General features: G+C 45.8%; 1 protein-coding gene and 1 long non-coding RNA gene across 2 annotated transcripts in view; one reads left to right on the plus strand and one right to left on the minus strand.

The window, feature by feature from the left end:
• Positions 1 to 23,075, plus strand: part of SLIT3 (slit guidance ligand 3) — a 589,888-nt gene that overhangs the window by 250,761 nt on the left and 316,052 nt on the right. The window lies entirely within an intron of this gene.
• On the minus strand, positions 457 to 21,807 carry LOC116585515. Its single transcript, XR_004283674.1, has 3 exons — positions 21,547 to 21,807; positions 3,973 to 4,094; positions 457 to 750 (listed from the first exon to the last, which is right to left on the minus strand). It is a non-coding gene; the product is annotated as an uncharacterized LOC116585515 (long non-coding RNA).

The following is a 23,075-nucleotide window of genomic DNA, read 5'->3' on the forward strand; positions in this document are numbered from 1 at the left end:
ATAGCTATATTTGATATAATGTATCATAGGGATAATGTGTGTATATATATGTTATCTATACATTACATATCTACTCAATCAACAGTTACATATCAAGGAGCTCCTTTATGTCCCATACTGTTTCGGGCATCCCCGTGTTCTGGTTTAGTGCTCCTCAAAGTGTGGCCTACGGCTTTGCAGCAGTTAGCAAATTGTGTGTTCCTGGCCTGGAGCAGATAAGTGCAGAAACTGAGAGTAGCCATTTAGACACACAATAGCCTGACACTGCTAAGACAGCCATACCCATGTTTGTTCTTGTAATACTTCATTTTTGTTGTAGTCTAAAAAAGGACTGGTGCATGAAAGATGGAAAATTAACACAAAAACAAAAACAGAAAGAGCCTGCTAGCCCTTCGTGGAATCACAGGAGACGTTTGCTAGGGCAGACACGTACCAGAGCTACTTCTTGCCTTCCAAGTGCTGAGGTTTATTTGGGGTCAGAAGAGACAATTACAGAAAGTCATTAAACAACAATGCAAAGACAACAGTGAGAAATAATGTCATGAGGCAGTCGTAAATGACCAGGTGCCACAACAGTGGCTGCGACAGCGCTTGCCCCAGATGGCCGTAGGGGGACGAGGTGTCTGGAGAGTCTTCCCTGAGCAGGTGGATGTGTTTGGATTTCCCCTGCATCCCAGGCCTCCTGTCCGGGTCTGCTCTGTCCCTTCTCACTCGGCGGCCTGACGGGTTAATCTCCTGGCGAGCGAGGGCCTGTGAAGGAAGCTGGACGGAGTTAGATGTCAGACTGCAACGGGCCCGCACTAAATATCCCGCTCTTTTTCCTTGATGGGGCTTTGATGTCAGCGCGAGACACGTCAGATTATATGGGACGTCGTGTCATGTGTCAAATCAGTGTTGGGGCTCCATCCTGACACTTTAATTAGTACGCATGGAAGGAAAGGATGTATTATTTTTCTGTTTCAAGGCAAAGACCCTGACACCCACTGAGAACTGTTAGGTTCTGCCGAAGCCCCTTTTAAAAACAAATGACCAGAGCGTCAAGCTAATGAAAAGAGTCGTGGGCTGGGAGGTACAAACCTCGCTAGACTCCAGTCCACCGGCAACACCTTGTGTGAGCTAGAGACGCCTCCCACGTGTCATCTTTAGCAACATAAATGCTTGTTAATTCTCGACCTTGCAGCCTTAAAAACTAGCTACTAATGCTTTCGTAGATATCATCAGAGTATTAGGTGTTGAAGTGAGGTAATGCCTTGACAGGGCTGCAGAGGCCACAAATGATGCCAAATGGGCAGGGAAGGCCATGTAGAGGGGAGGGCGGGGGGAAAGATGCCATTAGAGACCTTTGCTTTTAAGAACTGTCAGTTAGCAGCTGCTTACCCCACAGCTGGAAATACCTGCAAACACCTTGCTTTTCTTGTGCCACACCAAGCAGGCCGGGGTGTCCAAGCTCAGGGACGTATCCTATCCAGAAAGGCGCCCAGGCATGAACGTAGCCCTTTGCTGCCCGTGAACGTGTACCCTGCGTAACGAGAGACCCGTGCCTCTCTGCTCCCGGAAGAAGGTCATCCAGCTTAATACTGGGTGAAATCTCTGAATATCAGTAAGCTGCGTTCACTCTGACATCTAGACTCCTGTGTAATTAAGACCTCAGGTCTGGCGCTTGGTTTATCAGTGTGTCAATTCTCATTTACATAAGACTTTGGTTTTTCCCACATCTCTGCACAGACACCGCCAAAAAAAAAAAAAAAAAAATACTATTCACAATGAAAGGGCTGAGGATAGAGTTACACAGCCCATCGTGTCTTTAATCCCTGCTTAACATTTCCCTTAAAAAGAACATTGCCCTATTCGGAAATTAAACGCAATGTGTTAGTTGTTCTTTATGGAGGGTGAAGGGAGGTAGATTTTCCACTGATTTATTCTGAGCTTGAAGAACATCCGATTTCATGCCCTTTCTTCAACTGGGAAGCCGAATCTGCTGCATAATTGGAGGGTGGTTTCTTCATCTGTGCTTCTAGAAAACAACAAGCTCTTCTCCCCTCCCTGTAGCTAGATGCTAAAATCTGAGACCCGACTCAGAGATCCCCTAGGTGTGTTCCTCCAGTTTTGTTTATTCAGACTGCAGTCTGCTGGGTGTAACTGGATCCTACAAAGGAGAAAAATGACTTCTGGGCTGCTAGAAACCGTCTTTCCCCCTCCCCAGGGGAGCTTTCTCCAGGGCAAGGAGCAGTGGGGACCCAACGCTCCAGATGCCTCTTCTTCTAACATTAATGGTTATGAGGCAGAAGCATTTATTGTTGCAACTCAAATGAGAACAAGGATGTCCAGGAGAAGTCTCACGAGACCACACATGGAGTTGGTTATATGACCTAGGAAACAATGCAGGCCTTCATTGTCACATCAGCGAAATGTACTCATCTGCAAAATTAGGGGTCGGGAATGATGTCTAATAAAAACGCACAGGGAAAGGAGGTTCTGGTCTGTATAATAGGATTCTAGGCTCTAAGGTATCTGTTATAAGCAGGAAGCCATATGAAAGGATAGAAACTTGGGGTTGCTTTCAAGGAGGCTCCGTCCCAGCTCTGTCACTTACTACTTACTGTGTAACCTTGGCCAAGGCATTGCACCTCTCTGGGCTTTAGATGCCTTGTCTCGGAGACAGATAGTTACAGAGCTCTCCTTGCAGTGTTGCTGTGAATACTAATGACATAAGTCTTTTAAACTATTTGGAGGAGTAACTGACATAAAGTTAGCTGTCAATTCATACCGCCTGTTAGTGGTAGCACCGCTATACATTATTTTTATCCAGATGGCCATTCCCTTCTGAATGAGACAGAAACAGCAATCGACTCCCCTACTGCCATACAGTCTCCCCATATAGTCTGTCCTTGATATCTGGCCAATCCTAGCATGCCCAGGCAGTCCTGGAAGGCACCCAAGAATCTGGGTTGATGCTTCTCAACCTGGCTTCACATGAGGATCATCCCAGGGAACTTGGAACAATACTGAGGGTTGCAGACCTTGAGAGTTTTATTTAATTGATCTGCAGTCCAGCTGGGCATCAAGAGTTTTAAAAGCTCTCCTGATGATTCTAATGTTAAGAATCCCTGGGCCAGGGAAAGGTTCTATTAATTTTGATATTGAAAAAAGTTCCTGAAATATGAGTGGGATAAGATATTACTTCCCAAGCAGAGTGGTTACCCCTGGTGTTATGTGAGATTCTGTTAGATAGTTCTTTGTATGTTAACAGAGTTCCAACTATTGTCATGCGAATTAAGAAAAAAATATTTCAAAGCGATATTCTTTAGCTTTAAATTCATTAAAACTCAAAGTGGAAAGGAATATATATATATATACATATATATTCAATTTAAATAAAATATCAAGTTAATATTTACACATTCCTGGGTTTAAAAGTATGACTTTGGAACATAGATGACTAAGGCCTGGGAAATATGGTATGAAGCAAATATGATTGCAATCATAATTCTGAGTAAATATGGTAACTCTAAAGAATCAAATTATTAAGTAGTTCTATAACTTTTATCTGTCGAAAAAAATAAAGGTAGATTTATGGTGGAATGTGCTGAAACTTCTAGCCCATCTAAAAACATAAACTCCTTGGTGTCTAGTAACTTTCTTTTGGGATGCAATTGGAGAGAAAAATGTTACTCCATATTTACTCAGAACTCTAATTATAATTACTTTGTATATACCGACATGGTTAATGATAATGGCATCCTGTATTTTAAGAATGCCTAACCATTTACAAAGCACTGGCACTTCCATTGTGTAATCAGGTTGCCTGATAACTTGCTGTGGTTGGGCTGGGGGCTCCTCCTCCAACTGGGAAAAACGATGAGGCCTAAGGGGTTAGTTAGATGGCCTGTCTCACGTTACACGGATGACTTGTGGGAGGGCAGGACAGGAACCTTGTCATCTAAATCTACAGTAGAACTTTCTGTGTTTTACCCTTCTTGCGCTTCTGAAGTCTTCCAGGTGAAGTTATAAAATTTCTCAAGGGCTCCTCTCACTGCGTGACCGTGGATCACCTTTCGGATCACTTGCTCCACACTGACGAGGACTGAGGTTTACTTCCAGTATTAGAAATTAATTGAAAAAAAAAAAGAAAGAAATTAATTGGGCCAGTTACGTCACCTATATACAAACCCACCTTGATGAGGCTCCTCGAACGTCTCTTCGCTTTATACTCCTGACCAACCCCACCTTTTTTGTGGTCTGGACAGTAGCCAGAACCATCTTGGAAAACATGTCAATCCATCATGACATTCCTTATTTAAATCGCAGCGGTAGCTGTCCATTTTGCTTCGCAGAAATTCTGAGCTCTGCCCCACTTGGCACTCTGGTCCAGCTCATCTCCTGGGCGTCCCTCAAACAGGCCACACTCTTGCTGCTCCGTATCTCGACAGTGCTCTTCCCTGCAATGGGAACGCTCTCCCTCTCCCTGTCTGCCCTGCCAGTGGTTTCTCCATGGAGTGGAATTCCCTGACCTCCGAAGTGGATCAGAAACCTGCCCCTGCCCTTCTTCCTGCCCCACCCCCCCCCCGTTATTTCCATGCAACAGACAGATTTTCCGTAATAGCTCTTACTGTGATTTGGAATTATTTATCAGTGTGAAGCTCCATGAGGCCAGAGGAAGAGTCACTTCCGTGTTGGTTTCCTACCGTTCTGGTTCCAGATCCTAGCACAGAACTTAGTACAGAGTCGCTGCTTAACCAGTATTTGTTGAATTTATGAACAGAATATGAAAAGGCTGAGGGGTAGCCTGCCCCCTCTGAGGACAGGGTGCCGTTGTCACCTCCTACACTGAGAGCAAGTCAGGGAGTCAGAAGTGTTTGCAAGAAGGTGAAGGCTGCTCAAAGCCACTGCAGCAGTACTCTCCTGAAGCTACCGTCCATAGCTGACCAGTACTCCTGCCCTGCTGGGTACTCCATACAGGAAATGACAACCGATCAGTGGCTCCCAAGCTGCTTTTAAGGGAGGGAACATTCTAGTTAAACCCAGGGTAGTACACCCAGAGCCCTGCCAGCCCCCCTTTTCCATGGCTCCTCCAGAAGTTATGAGGCAGCAGATAAGAACCCTGCAGGTCTCAGAATGCAGTGTTAACACCACACATCTTGTAGAAAAATAGAGCCCCAGAAGTTAGAAATCTGTATTTGATTCCCAGCAATACCACTTTCTACTTTCTGAGCCAGTAAGTTGCTTTTATTGGCCAAATTTTAGTTTCCTTACCATTAAAATAAGTATAATACTGCTTATCCTACTTAACTCATTGAATTGTTTTGTAGACAAAATAAGATAAAATGAAAATATTTTGAATAGGTAGAAGCACTTTACATTATTATTATTTGAGCCTGATATGATTTATTCTCCTTAAGGGCTTTTAAATGAAGGAAGACACAGTGATTTTCATAGATACAAAGGTGTCCCAAAGACATAAACACAGGGAAAGAACAAATGCATTATTCATTGGTGTTATGGATTTAGGTGGGTCGTCAGAAAGAGACAAGTGTTCTGTAGCAGGAAGATCTTTGCCTGCAAATCAGGAGACCTGAGTTTGAACCTACCTTGTCATCTAGTTACTAACTGTGGGAATCTGGTAGGTCGTGTAACCCCGGGAAGCCTCAAGCCCCCCACCTATAAATTGCAGAGGGTATGAGAGTGGATAGGAAAGTGGAGAAAGGCAATGATACTACAGTAGTTTGGAGGATCTCATGACACAAATAAGAAAGGCCTCTGGAAACAGCACATTGCCTTAGCAATGCAAGGCATTAGTATTATCCGAGTGTTTGCATTACTTAGGCAAAAGGAAGTCAAGAAGTTTCAGGGAAGGCTGCCCAGAATAGCAAGGGAGTACCAAGAACAACTTGAGTAATGACAGAGAGAGGGCAGGTCTCGCCAGAGAACGTGTGCTTCGGGCGAGGGTGCAGCCTGGGACAGGGCTTATTTCCAAGGGACTGGCAGGACCCGCCAATACGGTGGGTCATCCCCCCCTTCCCAGGAGCTGAAGTGGCTCCTAAAAGCTCTGGATTACAAGGCGGAGGACAGCATCCAGGTGGGCAGAACGTGTTAAAAGGATCCCAAGTACATTCAAGGGTGTTTGTTTTCGATTGGAAGATAAGGATTAACTGGATTAATGGAGCCTCAAGGATGGAGAATGTGCAGACGCTAATTGCCCCTAAATTACAGCGGATTCCATTGGAATTGTGTATTCTCTTCTAGAAGCCTAACAGCGGCCCCTCCTTCCTCCCCACACAATGCTAAATGAACATGTCATTGTAGCTGAGATGAAAGGCCATGAAATTTATTTTCCACTTCCCTCCAGATCTCTTGTTTGCAAAATACAAGAGGAACTAAGTTACTAGTCTAGTATTCAGTTTGTTTCATACCAACCAAAAAAAAAAAAAAAAAAATGTATTCCAGGGATTCAAATTTCTGGAAGATGATTCTGAGCCCTCCTTCCTTGCTGGGTCTCTGCCACACCAGTGGCCTAAGAAAAAAAACAGTTCTCAGAGTTGAGCGTGCTTCAGAGTCATCTGGAGACCCTCCAAAAACACATTCCTAGGCCCTGCCCAGGACTCTCTGACTCAGTGGGTCTAAGGAGGTCCCCCAAACTTGGATTTGCTGCAAGTTTCCCGGTAACACTGATGGGGGCGGTCCCAAGACACAGTTGGAGAACCACTGATCCTGGGAAAATCAAAGTATTTTTAAAAACCTGGTCAAAGAAAAAAGAATGCAAACTTCAAAATCCTGGGGATGCATCTTCAGGGAAATGGAGGTACAACCACTCAGAACTTCAGAATGATTCATTTCCTGGGTCAAAGGTGCATATTCCCTTGGATTTTGTAAAGCTTATGGGATAAACATTCCTTGCAATGCATGAGAGATGCAAAGGAGCCTGGGAGTGGGGCAGGTGCTTGCTGGTGGGCCCCACTCGTTCCCCCTTCACTCTGGTTTACACACCTTTTCTCTGCCAATTATTGTTGTCAGCCAATTTTGGTACCTCCGCAGGCATCACAGCTCCAGGCCCCTGAACTGAACTTAACCCTCTGCCTTAACCCCACCAATATATGTCCAGTCCTGTTCCACATGTATTACTTCTTCTCTGCAACACTGGCTCGGGCTTGGGCTACTTTTGCTAATGCTTCTAGAACATTGCAAAGCACTGGACAGTGAATCAACAGATTCTGGGTTTTAGTTCTGGTCTCCCATCTGTCTTACCATGTGACTATGGAAAGAACACGCTAAACCTCCGGGCATGATTTTAGTCATCGATTAAAGGGGAAAGTCTAGCTAGATGAGTGGTTCTTCCCCTTTAGGGGAAAGTGAAAATTGAATATATAGACCTCTTCCCAGGAAAACGCACATGTGTATGACATGCAAAATGTTGCTTACAGTTGTTAGACTGCGTAAATAATAGTATGGTAATAGCAAGCGATAATAATAGTGGGCATTTACCAACTTTATGCCAGACTCTGTGCAAAGCGCTTTACATCTATTACCTTATTTAATCCTTGCAACAAACCTCTGAGGTCGTCAGACCCAGCTTCGACTTGAGAAGATCATGGCAAAGACCAGAAGGAATGTATCTCAGGTCACCCGGTAGGAAGCAGCAGAAAGGGGATTTAAGGCCATCTGCACTGTTCTGAGGCTGGTAAATTCCTCTAGATTAAGGAAGGGACCCTGTTCTAGGTGATATTTCAAGTTCCTGAAGTTCTGATGTCCCAGGATTTGCATTTTTTTCCCCCAAGTCCCAAGAACCAACATTGGGAAAATGGCCCATGGTCTTCTCAAGGCTTTTATGTATCAGAGGTGATCACAAAAGTTAGAATTTAAAGGTGATTTGGGGTTCAGACTCAGAAAAGTAAGTCACTTCTCTCCTTTGTGTTTGTCTTAAAAACGAACGCTTATCACAGCTTCCAACCAGAGGCCGCCGCCTCTCAAGGCGAGGGAAATACCCATCCCGGCTTGGGCAGGTCAGTGATGTGACAAGATAAAGGGCAGATCCTTAATGAAAACCACTCTGCCTCCTGCCAGCAAAGGAGTTTTCTTGGTGCATTTCAAGTCCGCTAACACCTCTTCGCAGATCAATGGCTTTTCATAAATGCACCGGGAGATCTTTGAACCACTAATGCTTTAGGGGCTGTTTAGGTTTGGAGTCCAACTGTTTAATATAACTCTCCTCCAGGTCTGGCTCTACTGAAAGGTCTCAGGAAACAAGGCGGGGGGATGTATGAAAAGCAGAACTGCCATGGCCAAGTGACGTCCCCCCACCTAGGCCTCCTGTTTATACAAGCAAATTAGACCAGGCTGATTACTTGCAGGAGGGGAAAGGAGGAATGAAATGACATGCGGGTCATGGTGGAGAGTTGAGTGAAAAGGAATCAGATTAAAGGTGCCTTTTGATTGGAGGGGAGCAGGTCATTTGCTTGAGGCGGGGGGAGCCAGTGATTGGATTCATCAACAGACAAGGTCACCCACAGATGAAGCACTATGATAAACACCGCAGTGTGCCTGGGAGCCACGGGCCAGGCTTCCTGTGTCCCCCGGAAAAGAGTGCCACTTACTTTAAAACTTCTTTCAGCACTTAAGCTAAAGGAGGGGTCTTGTTCAGAAAGCGGATGATCATTGGCATCAGGAGTTGTGACCCCAAAGGGCTTTCCTATGTCTAAAGTGTGCCCACCCCTGCTTTCCCAGAGCCCTCGGTGAGGTCATAGTAGTAGCTGGCATGTCCCGAATGTCCCCCAGCTGGCACTGTGTTCTGTCTTGACCCCACGGAAACCTCCAGCAGTCCTGTAAGGTGGATCCTCTGCTCTCATTACTCCACTTTCAGATGGGGAGTCTAGGCAGATAAGCAACTTGTCACATCCATCTGGGATGGGAAGAATCTAGAGCTCTCCCCCTCTTAGCCACCAGACTGTGTCTACCTGTGTGAACAGGATCCTGCATCATCCAATGTTTAGTTCATTTCCTCCTAAAGATCGAGGACCTAGTGATGATTTCATGTATCCACTCATTTAGATGTCAGGTCCCTTGACGGCACAGACCATGCGGTCCTTTCATTTTTTGCCTCCCACCACAGTGCCTGGTAGAGGAGCCACCTGGTCCCTATCTCATATTTTTGAAAAGTCCCTCTTAAAATCACTTTAGGGTTAAGTGAATTTTTTATACTGATTATAATATTAATACAAGTTCACCACATAAGATATTGCTTTAGGCACCAAAATTTTATAGAGACAAAAAGAAGAAACCCCCGGAGGTAACAGTCATGAACACATCGGTATATGATCTTCTGCTAGTCTCTTGATGTGTGTATGCACATAAAGATACAGCTTAAATGGGATTGCACTATGTTCGTCGTTTTAGAGCCTGACTTTTTGCTAACAACGTATCACGGATATCTCTGCCTTTCCATAGTCACAGATCTTCAGTTGTTTTTATGTCCTAGTCATGCAGTGTCCCACTGTGTGGCCGTGTCAGCATCCACTTATCTGTCCTAGTCATGCAGTGTCCCACTGTGTGGCCGGGTCAGCATCCACTTATCTGCGCTTGGTGGGCTGGATGCTCCCTGGTATGTGCCTGTCCAGGCAAGACGCCGCGAGCACATCTGCGCAGACAACTTGCTGCTCCTGTATTTCAGTCCTTGCTCTTGGCCCTGCTTCTTGGAAACTGCACTCTCCTAACAGTTGCTGGGATCCCAGTTCTAGAAATGGCAGAATATATAAGTTGTCTGTTGCAGGATGCCTTGGAGACGTAGACAGTCCAGTTTCTAATATGAAAATTGGGCTGTGGCATTGCCCTTAAAACAGAAGGAAGTCACAACGGCCCACTTCTGCCTCAATCCCTCAGGAGGTTCTTGTCTCTTCTCCTGTGAGCGCTCCATCCCTGGACTCGCTGGGGCTCGTAGCTATTTCCAGAAATGCCCTATCTGTGAAATTGCTAGGGACAGCTGATAAACCCCGGGGTCAAGGGTTAATGAAAGCCAGCAAGAGCGTGGGGAGAGGGGGGTCAGACTGAGGATCTGGGAGTTTGGGGAATGAGCCCCTCCTGTTTCAAGTTCCCCGGGCCCAAGTACATCCTGAGGAATCACAGGTGACCGAAGCTGTGTGAGGACCCAGCCAGGTGTGAGGGTGGAACTGGAGGAGCTTTCGGGCATTGGTAGTGAGAGCTAGTACAAATGCAAGCCCCAGACGCCCTATTTATTATTTTTCATCAGCTAAAAGAAGGCAATTTTTAGATTTAGATTTTTTTTGATGAGCTGTCACCATGGTGATAGGATTGGAAATTCTTTTTCTGACAACATTGCTGTTGGACCATTTGTTGAATTATTTGCATACTGTGACTCTAGGAGGCCCCAGAGCTGGGTGCTTCCCTCTCTATCCAGAGGAAGGTTGGTCTCAGCCATCCCTTGGGTTCTTTGCCACACAGAGGTCCATGTTCCTACATGCCTGGGCATGTAGGAGATTCCTGGATCACCACAGTGCATCCTATAGAAGGAAATCATGAGAAAACAAAATCAAAGACAAGAAAAGAGTGAAGAATTTACCATCTGTTCCAGGGAAATTTGAGTCTCTCTACTTTTCTCTGGACCCCCTTGGTTGGGTGTCTTACACATCACATCTACATAATCCACTGCAGGGCAGAGGTGCTGGAGGAGACGTGCAGGAAGTATGACCTTCCAGAATGATCCAGGCACATAAGAACCCTGAGTTGCTGCTTCCACTACTGGGCTGGATCTGTCTGAATTCACTCCTGTTCTTCTTTCAGTGATCATTTCTTTAAGATTCCAGATGGATCCAAGATAATTTTTCAAATCCTCTTAATTCTCTGACTGATTTCAGAACTGTAGCCGGAGAAATCCCCTCTTAACATCCTTTTTTGATTTGGGGCCAGCAAAGGAGGACGGATTGCATTCTGAAACTTCCAGCACTTTTTGCCCTCACACTTTCAGACCTCTTCTCTGAAAAAAGCACCAGCCCCACTAATGAAGAGCCAGGTCCTAATGAGAAATAGAATCATTGCACCAATTGTCTTCTACTCCTGTGAGAATCGGATGTGTCTGGAGACTTCAGGAGTCACAGTTGCCCCCTCCAGGCCCTTGGCCCTGTGAGAATTCTCTACACCTAGGTAGGAACTGCTTGAAACTGTACCTGTGTCTTAGGTCCGTGCCTTCTCTTCATCTCGTCTCCTTCCCTGCACACCCCTCCCCCCATCCCCCCCCGCCCCCCGCAGAGCCCACTCTTCTACTACTCTTCTTTAAAGACAAGTAGGGGGTGGTTTATTCTGGGTAGCTATCAGTTTGCTTCTGGAGGATGGGTTGCATGTGACAGCTTGGGCAAGGCACGGAGCCCAGGCTGTTTGTGTCACACTCCGTTCCCAGTGACAAACACTGCTGCTCGCCTCCCTGTCCAAATCTGATAACACGTATGTTCTCCCAATTCCTTGCTGTTGCTCTGGAAACGGAAGCAGCAGCACGATCTAGAGTAGGATTATGGCTTAGTCAACCTCAAAGTCTCACAGCCCTTCTGGCAACTTCTGGCAGGAAGAGTGTATCCTCTCCCACTGCCCAGTGACCAACGGCTTTCTCCCCCTGCTGGGAAGGTCTGACTCCTGAAGTTAGAGAAGGTGTGTCGGCCCACAGCTCACATTGGGGGAGTATAATTTATTAGAAGACTCAAACTTGAGAATCTCAACCGAATCCCAGCCCTGCTGCTCACGAGATAAGGTACAATAAGCACGAGCTGTTTTCACAGTCCCTTTGAGCACCTCTGTTCCTCCCAGGGTGGACTGGCCATCCCGGAGTCTCGCCGTTGTTAGACCTCAGGGCTGCATTCACATTCAGTACTCGGCTCTGAGGACCAGCTTCCTGGCTCAGAGGCTTACCAGCTCGGTGACTGTTCATGTTCTTTACCTTTCCGATCCTCCCGTGGGTTATTCATAAAAGGAGAATAGTTATGCCTACCTCGAAGCTGGTTTTGAGGAAAAACAAAGCAGCATGCCTGAGGTCCATAGCTCAGGACACACCCAACGTGACCCTCTGGGAGAATCCAATTCTTCACCTTCAGGATATAAATATTTCCACTGGGGAGAGAAAACAGCTTTTTCCCTTTCCCTGCATTCAGTCCTTCATCTCTTTCTGAAAATGCACCTGCCTTTAGGATTCCTCTTCCCCTGTGTCTGAAGAGATGGGTGAAGCATGGGTAGAAAACCCAGACGCTGACTCCCTTACTCACACATGGACACACCCACCCGGGCTTTACAGTCTCCAATAGCACCTTGCAGGCATGACCTTACCGTGGTGGGGGAGCCTAAGTGTTTGAGACACAGGAGGCAGAGTGAAGATTATAGACGACAACCATGAGAGAAGGTAGCTAGGAGTGGGAAGGAAAAAAAGGGAGGGCGGTAATGAGGAGGGGGGAGAGAGAGAAAGAGATTGAGAGAGAGGAGACTTCCCAATGAGTTTAGAAGTCCCCTAGGTTCCTAGGGAAAGTTTACTGTGCCTCCCTTCTCAATGCCACCAGCCTCCAACCCAGAGGTCCAGAACTACTGCTAAAGAACATAGAGGCCCTTGAAAACCTTTAGTCTTATAAGCATTCTTTTTTAAATAAAAATTGCACCCCCCCCATTTTTAATAGAGCCCTAAAGTAATACAGCTTTTTTTTTTTTTGCAATGAACAAAACATTTTTTATTATAATGGAGTAAATGAAACCCCAAGGCCCTCTTTGCTGAGGAACTGCCTGCCCGGATACCAGCACATGGGCCTCAAGGAGGAATTCACCCCGAGGTCCTGGTCCTCAGGACCTTCTGGTAAGGCTCACTGATATTATCCATGCCTGCATGCATCTGGACAGTTGTGCAGCTCTGCACCAGAAGACAGGCACTCAGAGTGATCAAAATGGGGCTGGTGCTACCGTAAATAACTAGATGAAAAAATTTTCAGGAACACACAGAAAGAAGAGTGTGCTCAGATAATGGAAGCTAGAGCTTCCGTTTCCTTAGGCACCTTCATATAGGCAGAGAACATCATTTTAGAATGGGCATCACCAGTAGTACCACTAGCACTTTCGCCAACAAGGTGATGTGTTTCTGCTTAGGACTTGTTCACTTTGGGCTCATTTTCTTGTGGAGCAAAGCAGGGCTTTAAGCTTGGGTGGGGTGGGTTCCCTCTCAGTGTGCTTCTGTGTTTAAGCATAGAGCTCTTACTCTGGTGTTTACTTGTCATGCGTCTTGTTCTCCTCCACTACAGCAAGTGCCAGAGAATTCTATCACCTTTACAGACCCTGTGTTTCATCTAAACAGTGAGAGGTCTGAAACCGCTTCTTATATCTACCCGTTACCCCAGACACATTTTGTTCAACAGGATACCCTTAGATGCAAGAAACATTGGTCTCTGGCTCACATACAACCTTCCATTATTTTCAGCAGCATGATTATTTTTGTACAAGGCAAACATAAGAAATACATAGTGTATATAAACTCAGTCTGCAAATACCAGTATATAGAACAATTTCTCACACATGCCCACTTTCCACAAAAACTAAGTCTTCGGCACTTCTCCGTCCCCCTGCCCCCTTTCCCAGGGCTGTGTCCAAGCTCCAGAGTATTTGAATGGTGCCCACAGACAGGAGGAGGTGATGGGCATCTAGTTCATGGTACTTAAGTCTGTCTACCTTGGCATCCAATAAGACAACCACCTCTCTTCATCCAACTCCCTTCTTCCCTGCAATTCTGCCCAGCACAGGAAATGATCTTTTTAGTTCCTTGCTCCTCAGAGGCTCTGGGAAACTCTCAAAGACTATCTTTCCTGCAAGGCTGCTAATTGCCGCCATGAATCCATTCTTCTCTAAGGCTCTTGCACCAGGGTAGAGCAAAGGGAATCCTGAGAGACCTGACCACCTCACGTGGTTCCACCTGGCAGAGGTATATCTCCTCAGACCCCCAGCTTCTCTCATTCCCCTTCATCCCATCCATGTCCAGTCCTGGTACTTGGTAGAGAGGGGTTAAGAAAGGGGTCTCTACCCTGTGCCCCTGTGTCTCAACTCCCTTCATGATCCTTTTAAATATTTTCCTCAGAAGGAAAAATCTTTGGATTTTTGCTAATCCTGACTAATCCAGTATACCCCAAGTACGCTTGGAGCTTGAATCAGCACTGTCCAACAGAATTTTCTATGATGGACATGTTCATTATGGTATAGCCACAGCTACATGTGACTGGTAGGACCAATGAACTGGTTGTTTAATTTTAATCGACATAAATTCGGATAGCCACACACTGGACAGCACAGGTCGAGATTTTTCAAACTTAAAAGCCAGGAGTTGATGTCTTTGTTCTCTATATTGTATAGGACAGTCCATCCCTAGGGCAAAGTTAGGCTATCTCCTGAGTGTTTGGACACAAGAAAGTGTATGAGTATTGGTGGATGCGACGTGGAACATATCAGTTATCGCTTCAAAGTTTTCTCCCACTATAAATAAATAAAAAGTCATGCTAGGCTGATTCAATCACTAGGAAGCCCAGAATCTGCTCGTCGCCCATCCCTTAAACATTACAGAAGATCCTGAGGCACTTCTGAAGGATCACAGGGGTCCATGGAACTTGCTTGGAAATCACTGAGCTAGTTATATCTAAAATCCAGTCTGGTTCTGACATTTTCAAGATGTAGACTTGTTTTTATGAGGAAGTCATGCCTTCCAAGGGGTGGTGACTTGTCTTAAGGTACATAGCTAATTTTTGCAGGACAGATCTGAGAGCCAGGTGGGCCGCACCTTATGAGAACTCTTTCCCCTATACTTCTTAGTGTTCTCTAAGATTCCAGCCTTGATACTAGACTGTTCCATCTCGCCTGGAAATAATTATTTCTTGGGGGAAAGGGCAAGTCTCCTCCTCTAGCACTGTGTGTGGCAGGGCACCTACCAGTCATCAGTGAGGGGAATAAATTCATCATGCTGGCTTTGCAGGATGTGCGGAGTGCCCTCATATAAATGGTTCCTGCAACCACTGTCCTAATCTTCCTCTACCCTTCTCTTGCCCCGTAAACAAGTAGCAACCCCTCATTCCCCATCCTGCTTTTGAAGATGCTAAGGACTTCACGCCTTAACTCTAATTTTTGAAGATTTTTTTAAAGATTTTATTTATTTATTTGAGAGAGGAAGAGAGAGAGAGAGAGCGCACTCCTGAGCAGGGGGAGTGGCAGAGGGAGAGGGAGAAGCAGATTGCCCACTGAGCAGGGAGCTCAACATGGGACTCGATCCACGGACCCCGGGGCATGACCTGAGCCTAAGGCAGATGATTAACTGATGGAGCCGCCCAGGAGCCCCTCAGCAAACTTTTCATGCAGAAAGCCAAATAGGAAATATTTTCAGCTTCGCAGGCCATATGGTCTCTATTGCAAATACTCACTTGTGCCTTGCAATATAAAAGTAGCCGTAGACAATATGTGAACAAAATGACATGACTGCATTCCAATAAAACTTTATTACACAAACAGGCAGCAGGCCAGATTTAGCCTGAGGACTGTAGTTTGCCAATCTCTTTTCTAGACCTGGGAACGCACAGAATGGGAACATTTTAGACTACTTGCAAAGAACTGAAAAAAAGTATGTGCATTTTCTCTGGGTGCTGGAGGCAGCAGAAGAAAATGGATTCAGAAAATATAGGAGTTGTTGAAGGACGTATTTAATTAGTCCTTTATAAAACAGAAATGTTTTCAGCTGTACTTCGAAGGAAAGCCATGATAGCTATGAAGAGAGCATTTATTAAATATGTAGATTTCAGGATTCCACTCTCAGTATTTTGGGACAGGGCCCAGGAGTCTGCAATTTTGGCATTATCCTCAACTGGTTTTAAGTAAATGGTAGAGGTGAGGAGACCACAATTTGCTAAATACTGCAAAGCCCTTAGGTTTTGTGATGCTCATGGATGTAATAGTTATGATATAATTATGGGCCTTCTGAGTTCATAAGAAATAAGATGCAACGTACAGACAAATTCACTGATCTAGGTAAACCTAATTTTCTTTTTCCTTCAAGGAAGCTATCAGAATGTATGGAAGCAGAAGTGATCCTACAGGTCTTTCTAATTTATTTTTTAACTGAATTAGCTTGGGACTGCAATTAGGAACAAATTGCATATGGCGCAACCCACAATTGGTTGTGAAGCAGGGAGTAGAATCAAGACTTCCAATGAGGCTGTGACTGGCAGGCAGCTTTGTTTTTTCTAGGCATTCCACCACTTGCTTCCCTCCTCTGATAAATGGCAACTCCCAGATCTGAAAAGGGACAGTGTTTGCACCAGCGAAAGAGTCACAGCCCACAGTCGTAGAGAATGAGTTGACACAGTTGGGTGATTTCAATTCCTAACACCGTGTCACTTCCCTTCCCCTCTCCACCATTGCAGCTCAAAGTTGCCTGAAACAACCCATCATTGCTGGGTGCTAATGGGCACCCCCGCAGAGAGAGGGAAAAATGCGCTCTATATGACCTTGAGAAAGTCAGGGCAGGAGTGCCCAAGGAAGGGAGTCCCTTATGTCGGCCCATGTGTTCATGTTCCAAAGATGTAGTTTCAGTAGAAGGAAAAAGACAACTGCCTCTATAACACTGCATGTTAATTAGACTTAAAAAAAAAAAAAAAAAAGCCACACAGACAAGTTAAAAACAAACAAACCAAAAAACCCTGCAGGCCCAAAAAACCCTAAAGAAAGAAGACTGCCGTGGAGCCCTCTCCTTTCCCCTAGGACCAGCAATCACCCACCTCCGAGTGAGTGCAGATGTTTTCAGTCCCTTGGTCAGAAGACCACAGAGCACCAAGGAGTGAAGCCAAATCGGGTGTGTGTTTCCACAGTTGAGCACTCAACTCAGAGATAAGAGGAGGGAGAAAGATAAATTACTCTTAAGATTTCTTTCTCTAGTGGAGGATGGCAGTGCTGCACTCAGATCTGATTTCTGGGTACCGGAATTTGCCCTGAACTGAGGTTTCTCCCCTGCCCGCTCTCAGCTGTCTGTCTATAAAGAAGGTTGCCCAAGCCAACCCTTTCCTTCAGTTTAGCAGCGTGGCTGTGCCCTGGGGTCACGGTGGGGCTCCCGCACTGAGCAGCCCATCTCCCTAGAAAAGGCAGTTTTCATTTCATTTTATTTGGTGCCCTTTGCAGCAACCCTTGGATGAGTTTGATAAAATGCATACATTCAGAAAATTCAAAGTGGAAGTCACCTTGCCTTGGTTCATGCCCCTCATGCGGAGGGGGGTGGGGGTGGGGGGCGCTCAAGGATTTCCATGTAGATAGGAACCACCTTGCGAGCTGTAAAATTGTGGGTTATGGAGAGGCCCTCCCGCCCCCCCACCTCGGGGATTCTGACTCAGTCGTCAGAGGCGGGGCTGAGAACTTGCATTTATACAAGCTTTCTAGATAATTCTAATACAGATTTAATGATGCTGGTAATTCTGAGACAAGTGGTATAAGTGGGAAGCATACAGGATTGGGGGGAGAGAGGGGTGTTTAGAATTGTTTTTTGAAGCTTTACAGGTAGAACCATAACCTCAATCTGCAATAAAACCTGGCAGTCTTACCAGCTTTGCATTCAAAAAGGGCTTTGTTTTGTCCAACTGGAATGTTTCTCCAGCTTAAGCCCCGTTTCCTTTCTTTGATCCCCATTGGCTCCAGATTCCTTCTCTGACTTCTCCCCATGTGAGCAAATAAACCAAATAAAACTTCAGAGCTGCTTCCCGACACCTAGGCATTCCTTAGGCTTTTCTTTCTCTTAAGTCTCTTTCTTCTTTTCCTTATAGACAAAATTCCTCTAGAATACCCTCTTAGGACTGATGATCCATGCCATTTTGCCACCCTTCCTAGTTACCGCAACAGTGCACGCCTTTGAGATCAGCCATTTCTAGGGCAAGTTCGGCCCCGCTGCTCTGCAGAGGCTCGTGGGAAACATTCGGCGGATTTGGAGGCACTGGCTGTAGATGGTGTGCAATTTGGCTTGCCCTTCCCAGCCCTGCTGCAGGCAAAGGTTGGCATAAGCATTACGAATGTCCCCCAAGGTGGCTGCTTTCCTTTCCTTAAAAGCTTCTTTTGGTGAGAGCCTCTGGCGCCTTGCCGGGTCTGTGCCTTTCCAGCCCCATTTCATGCCCTTTAGGCTCTTCTCGGCTTAGTCCTTGGCTTTTCTTTGTTGGGCACCCCCAGGGTCTGGTGTGGGCTGGGTCATTAGGAAAGAGCAGAAGGAAATGTCCCAGAAGAGTCCAGAAATAGGGATGGGCAAAGAGGAATCACAAATGACAGAGCAGCCTCATCTGCCTCTCTCAGAGTAAAGACCGCAGACATCTCTAATTCTAAGGAGGGTCCTACTGTGTACTGTCATACATTTGCATGATTTTTCCAAGGTAAGATTAATAGAACTGCAGATCCACAATGACTTTCGAAGGTAGATTGCAGGACAAGTCCACGGTCGGTGCCAAGTTTCCCAGAAAATGTCAAGAAGTGGCCATTAAGCAGTGATAGTTTACATCACAAGGGACAAGAGAGTTTGATCACAGACCAAGTTGCACTCAAACCCCCTCCTGGCCATGTGACCTCAGAGAGGCCACTTACACTCTCCAGACATGAATAGCCAAATGTGGGAAAACATCGCCACCAATAACAAATGATGTTCATGGGCCATTTACTACATTCTTAACGTTGTGTTAAGTGTTTTATATAATTTTTAATTGAAAAAACAAACACCAGTCCTGTAAGGACAAATACTGTTATTTGACCTATTCCACAGATGAAAATATTAAGGTGCAGAGAAGAGCAGAATCCGTGTGACTAGTAACATGCTCTTAACACTGCACTGACATCAGTCTCCTGTTTTATTATGAGGACTGAATGAGGTGTGGATGAGGAGTTTAGCACAGTTCATACATACAGGGCTCAGCCAATGATAACTACATGTGTTGTATGTACTTAATGGATGGTTCATCCCCAAATGAAGTGATTTCTCAATTTATAGGAGTATAGTTGCACTTAATGAGGAATGATGATATTATGTTCTGCTACACTTGCACATTATCCATTATCATGGCCTTTCCTAGGAAGGCTTTCCAGATCCCTAAAATTCCCTTCTCCCATACCATAGTTGCTAGATTTCCCCCTTTCACTCTGTCTTGATTTCTGCAACAGAAATGTTGCAATTCTGGGGACACCTGTTTCTGTGTTTGACTCAACTTCTTGGTGCAGTGGCTAGATAGATGTATTGCTCTGTACTGCCTGGAGTTAAGCAGGAGCCTTGTTTTTGCTGACTGGCTGGTATGTATTATTTAATGCTCACCAGGAGACTTGGGGATTCGTATTAGAGCCTCGGAACGAAACAGTTGAATCAGAATTATGGGATATCAGCTACTCCAAACCTTGTGAAAACAGCTGCTGATTTGCTGGCTTTTCTGGTCAGCTACTGGGGGCGGGGGGAGGTCAGAGGCCCCTTTGAGGCAGTTGAAGAGGACTTGGCCAAGAGGAAGAAAGGAAAAAAGGCAGAAGATGAGACAGAAAGAGCAAGGGAGAGAAAAAATCAAAAAAGCATAGAAAGAAAATAATGTTTGCATAAAAGTATAGAATTTTTAAACTGGAAGACCCTTAGAGAATACCTGTTTCCATGTCTTAATTTTATCAATGAGGTTAGAACAGTCTAGACAGGTTATTATACAGAGTTCCACAGCTACTGATTCGGTATCACTTTTGGACAATCCTACCAAAAACAAAAACTGTTCTTTCCCATCCACATGTGTGTGCATGCACGCATATTGCCAAACTCTGGCTTCTGGAACCCCACGGCTCGCTGGCTGCTGACACTCAGAATCCCAGCTCCCTTTGCAGATGTGCCTACAGCCATTAAAGGCACACCTGTAGGAGCTCTCCCACCAATAGACTGAGGGTCCCCGGGAAACATGCCCTAAACCTGCCCTAGTGGGAGCATTCCACCCTGAGCGTACAAACAGCAGCCCAGGAAGGGGCACATCGTGGTAGTTGCCATGATGGGGGCAGGGGGCGGTGGGGGGAGGGCGGCTGGCAGAACAGAGCAACTTCTGTCTTGTTCTTTCACAATGGAAACTTCACACTGGGGCAAATATATCTACTTGTGGAGAGTGTTGCTTTGTTTTTGTTTGGTTAGTTAGTTTGCTGTTTGATTTGCATGGATGTATAGCCCTCCTCAATGACCAGGTTTTGCTGTAAGCCCTTTTGGAAGTTTTGTTCTGTAATCTACAAGGTCATTACAGCCTCAAGGTTGCTTCTTAATCGTCCTGCAAACACGGCTACCCCTTCTCCGCAGCCCTCTGTACACAGAACACTGTTGCCCAGCTCAGAGGAGCCAAGGAAAGCGTTCATCGCCAGGTGAGGGAAACTAGCTTGACATGAGTCTTGAACCTGTCCTTTTCTGTTAATCTGTTTTAGACTTAAGTCAAAGGAAAGCCCAGACTTCTGTTCTCTCTCCTCCCCCCGTCTCACCAGGCTCTCTTGCCCCCAGTGCTTGAGATTTCTTGGCTCTCTGCAAATTTATACTGACTTACCACCCTGTGTACTTAGATAGCCAGGCTCTCAGCAATCGGGGTTCAGCACAGTCACTAGGTACAGTGAGACAGAGGACGCAGGAGAGAGGATATGTGCAATATACAATGGCTGGTGACACTTATGAATAAAATGACTTTGAGTTACTCAGGCCTTGTGTATGATGTCAGAGACTATGGTGAGTCCGTGTATGTGTGTCATAAAGCTTTATGACATCAAAAGCAAAACAGCATAATTATCCTCCCTCCCTCCCTCCCTCCCTTCCTTCCTTCCTGCACTGAGCGTTCTCTATACTCCAAGCCCCAATGGCAGGCAGAACTCAAGATTTTTGTGTGGCATTATAGAAGTCTTTTACCCTTTTCCCTCTCCCCCTCAGTACAAACTACCATGCGCCTGGGCTATGGCATGAACAAGACAGGTAGAACTTCTCTTCTCGGGGATCTGACAGTCTAGGGGCAGCAAGCAAGCACAAGTCAGCAAACACAGACATGAGAGGCTTTGAGCTAAGTGATAGGCGGTCATAGAAAAGGCTGATGTGCAGAGGAGACAGGAGGCATGGGACCTTATATGCAGAGGTCTGGGGAGGACTCTCTAAGGGGTGGACACCTGGGCAGAGACCCAAAGGAGTAGAAGGAGCCAGGCTTGCTCCAAAAATATTTGTCACCCAAGGAGCCCTGGCTGCCCTGGCCTCCCTGTCTAGCGAATGTTTAATTCCATGGGGGGCTTTGCCTCAGAGTGGGTTTGAGGAGAGGTCAGGCAGCCCCTGAAAGCAGAGTAACCAATCTTAGGGATGAGCCCGCCCTTCATAAACATCTGGGTCCTTTGAAAAATGAAACTTGCGGTCTGGTCCCCCAGAACAGAGGAGTCAAGTTTCAGTTTTAATCATTAAACCAAAGAGATGCCCCTGTTTATATTCCATTTTGCAAAATTTCAGCTTCCCCTGGAAAAGGGGTTTCTTGCCTTGGATCCTGGAGGCCCTGGTGTGCTTACCTCCTGCAGATATTGCCTGTCTGAGTAATGTTGGACATGGAACCTTAGTGGCGAGCTCATGAGATGGTAGGGTAGAAGCAGAAGCCCCAGATGTTGGATGCAAGTGGGTGATGAAAAGCGTGTGGGAGGTGAGGACTGGTTGCTGGGTTGTTAGCATTCAGATTTGTGAGCTGTGGCTCACATGATGACATCACAGAAGGATGGGACGACTTGTGAGTCCAGGAGCAAGAACATGGCTTTTCCTCTCCTCAGTTCCCATGTAGTCAGCAAAAATTCCGCTAAACACAAGATGGAACGATGCAGCAGAAAGATAGGCAGCGTCTGCAAAAGACCCCCTGTTCATAGCTCACATTTTTGGCACCTGCTCTGTGCTAGACACTGGGGTAGACAGTAGACATGCATTATTTTCCTTAACCCTCACCATAGGTGACACGGTAGGTCACAGTACTCCTCCCATTTTATAGATGCAGAAAGTGAGACTCACAGAAGTGAAGGAACTTGCCCAAGGTCATCCAAGTCATATGCAATGGCCAGGATGTACCCTGGGCCTCACTTAAGAATCTGGATCCTCTCTATTCTTTTTGGTTGTGCTTCACTGCCTGTTTACTTAGGCACCAGACCTGACAGAGTAAGACAAATGGGAAGAGGTGACCTACCTTCCTCAAGACATTTTCTGAAATGATTTCTAAAGAGATGTGATATGGGCAACTTTCCAGAACTCGCTCAGTAGTTACTTGTTTAATAGATGACTAAGTGGGATTGGAGGTGGGGGTGGGAAGCAGGGAGAAGGAGAGACATGAGTGGAGAATGATTTCCAAGGCTGGATCTTTTCTTTATTTGACTGTAGTAAATTTTAACAAGGCCCTTAATGAAATCCCAGGGCTTAGCAGAGTCTCTACGTTTGTAAGTCACTGGCCCTGGGGCGGAGAAAGGGAACACGGAAATCTGGCGCAGAGTTTAGTCCTGCTGAGCTGTGGCCCATTCAGGTGAGCCAGCCTGGTCAGAAGGAGTCCCGGGCTCTGAGGGCATCACTCCTGCCCAGACACATCAACCAAGAGTCCTGATGTTCGTGCAGGAATAGCCCCGGCTCCTTGGAGGACTTGTCCCATGTCAGTGGCTGCCGGTTGATGAGATGTTTGAAAGAAATTCTCAGAGACACTTATCATGGGTCTGCTGAGCTTCATGTCATGGTGCTTTGGAAACATTACAAAATAGATACTGGGTAATGAATGTTTCGATGATCATCGAAAACTTGTCTCATTTCCCAATCTATAAGATGCCCTTTCTCACCCCCCAAAAATGACTTCAACCAACAATGAGGAGTTATCGTTGTTAGTGTTAATAAATAATATTGTTAGTGGGCAATAAAAAGTAAAATAGGACAATAAGACTGGTTTCCATCTTCCAGCACTTCAAAAAGAAAAGAAAGAAAGAAAGAAAAGGAAAAAAAAAAGAGAGAGAGAGAGAGAGAGAGAACATTTTCCTGCCATTGAAATCTTCTGTGTAGAGTGAAAAAATGAAATTTTTAT

This window comes from Mustela erminea, chromosome 3, assembly GCF_009829155.1.
Source record: "Mustela erminea isolate mMusErm1 chromosome 3, mMusErm1.Pri, whole genome shotgun sequence".
Lineage (NCBI taxonomy): Eukaryota > Metazoa > Chordata > Mammalia > Carnivora > Mustelidae > Mustela > Mustela erminea.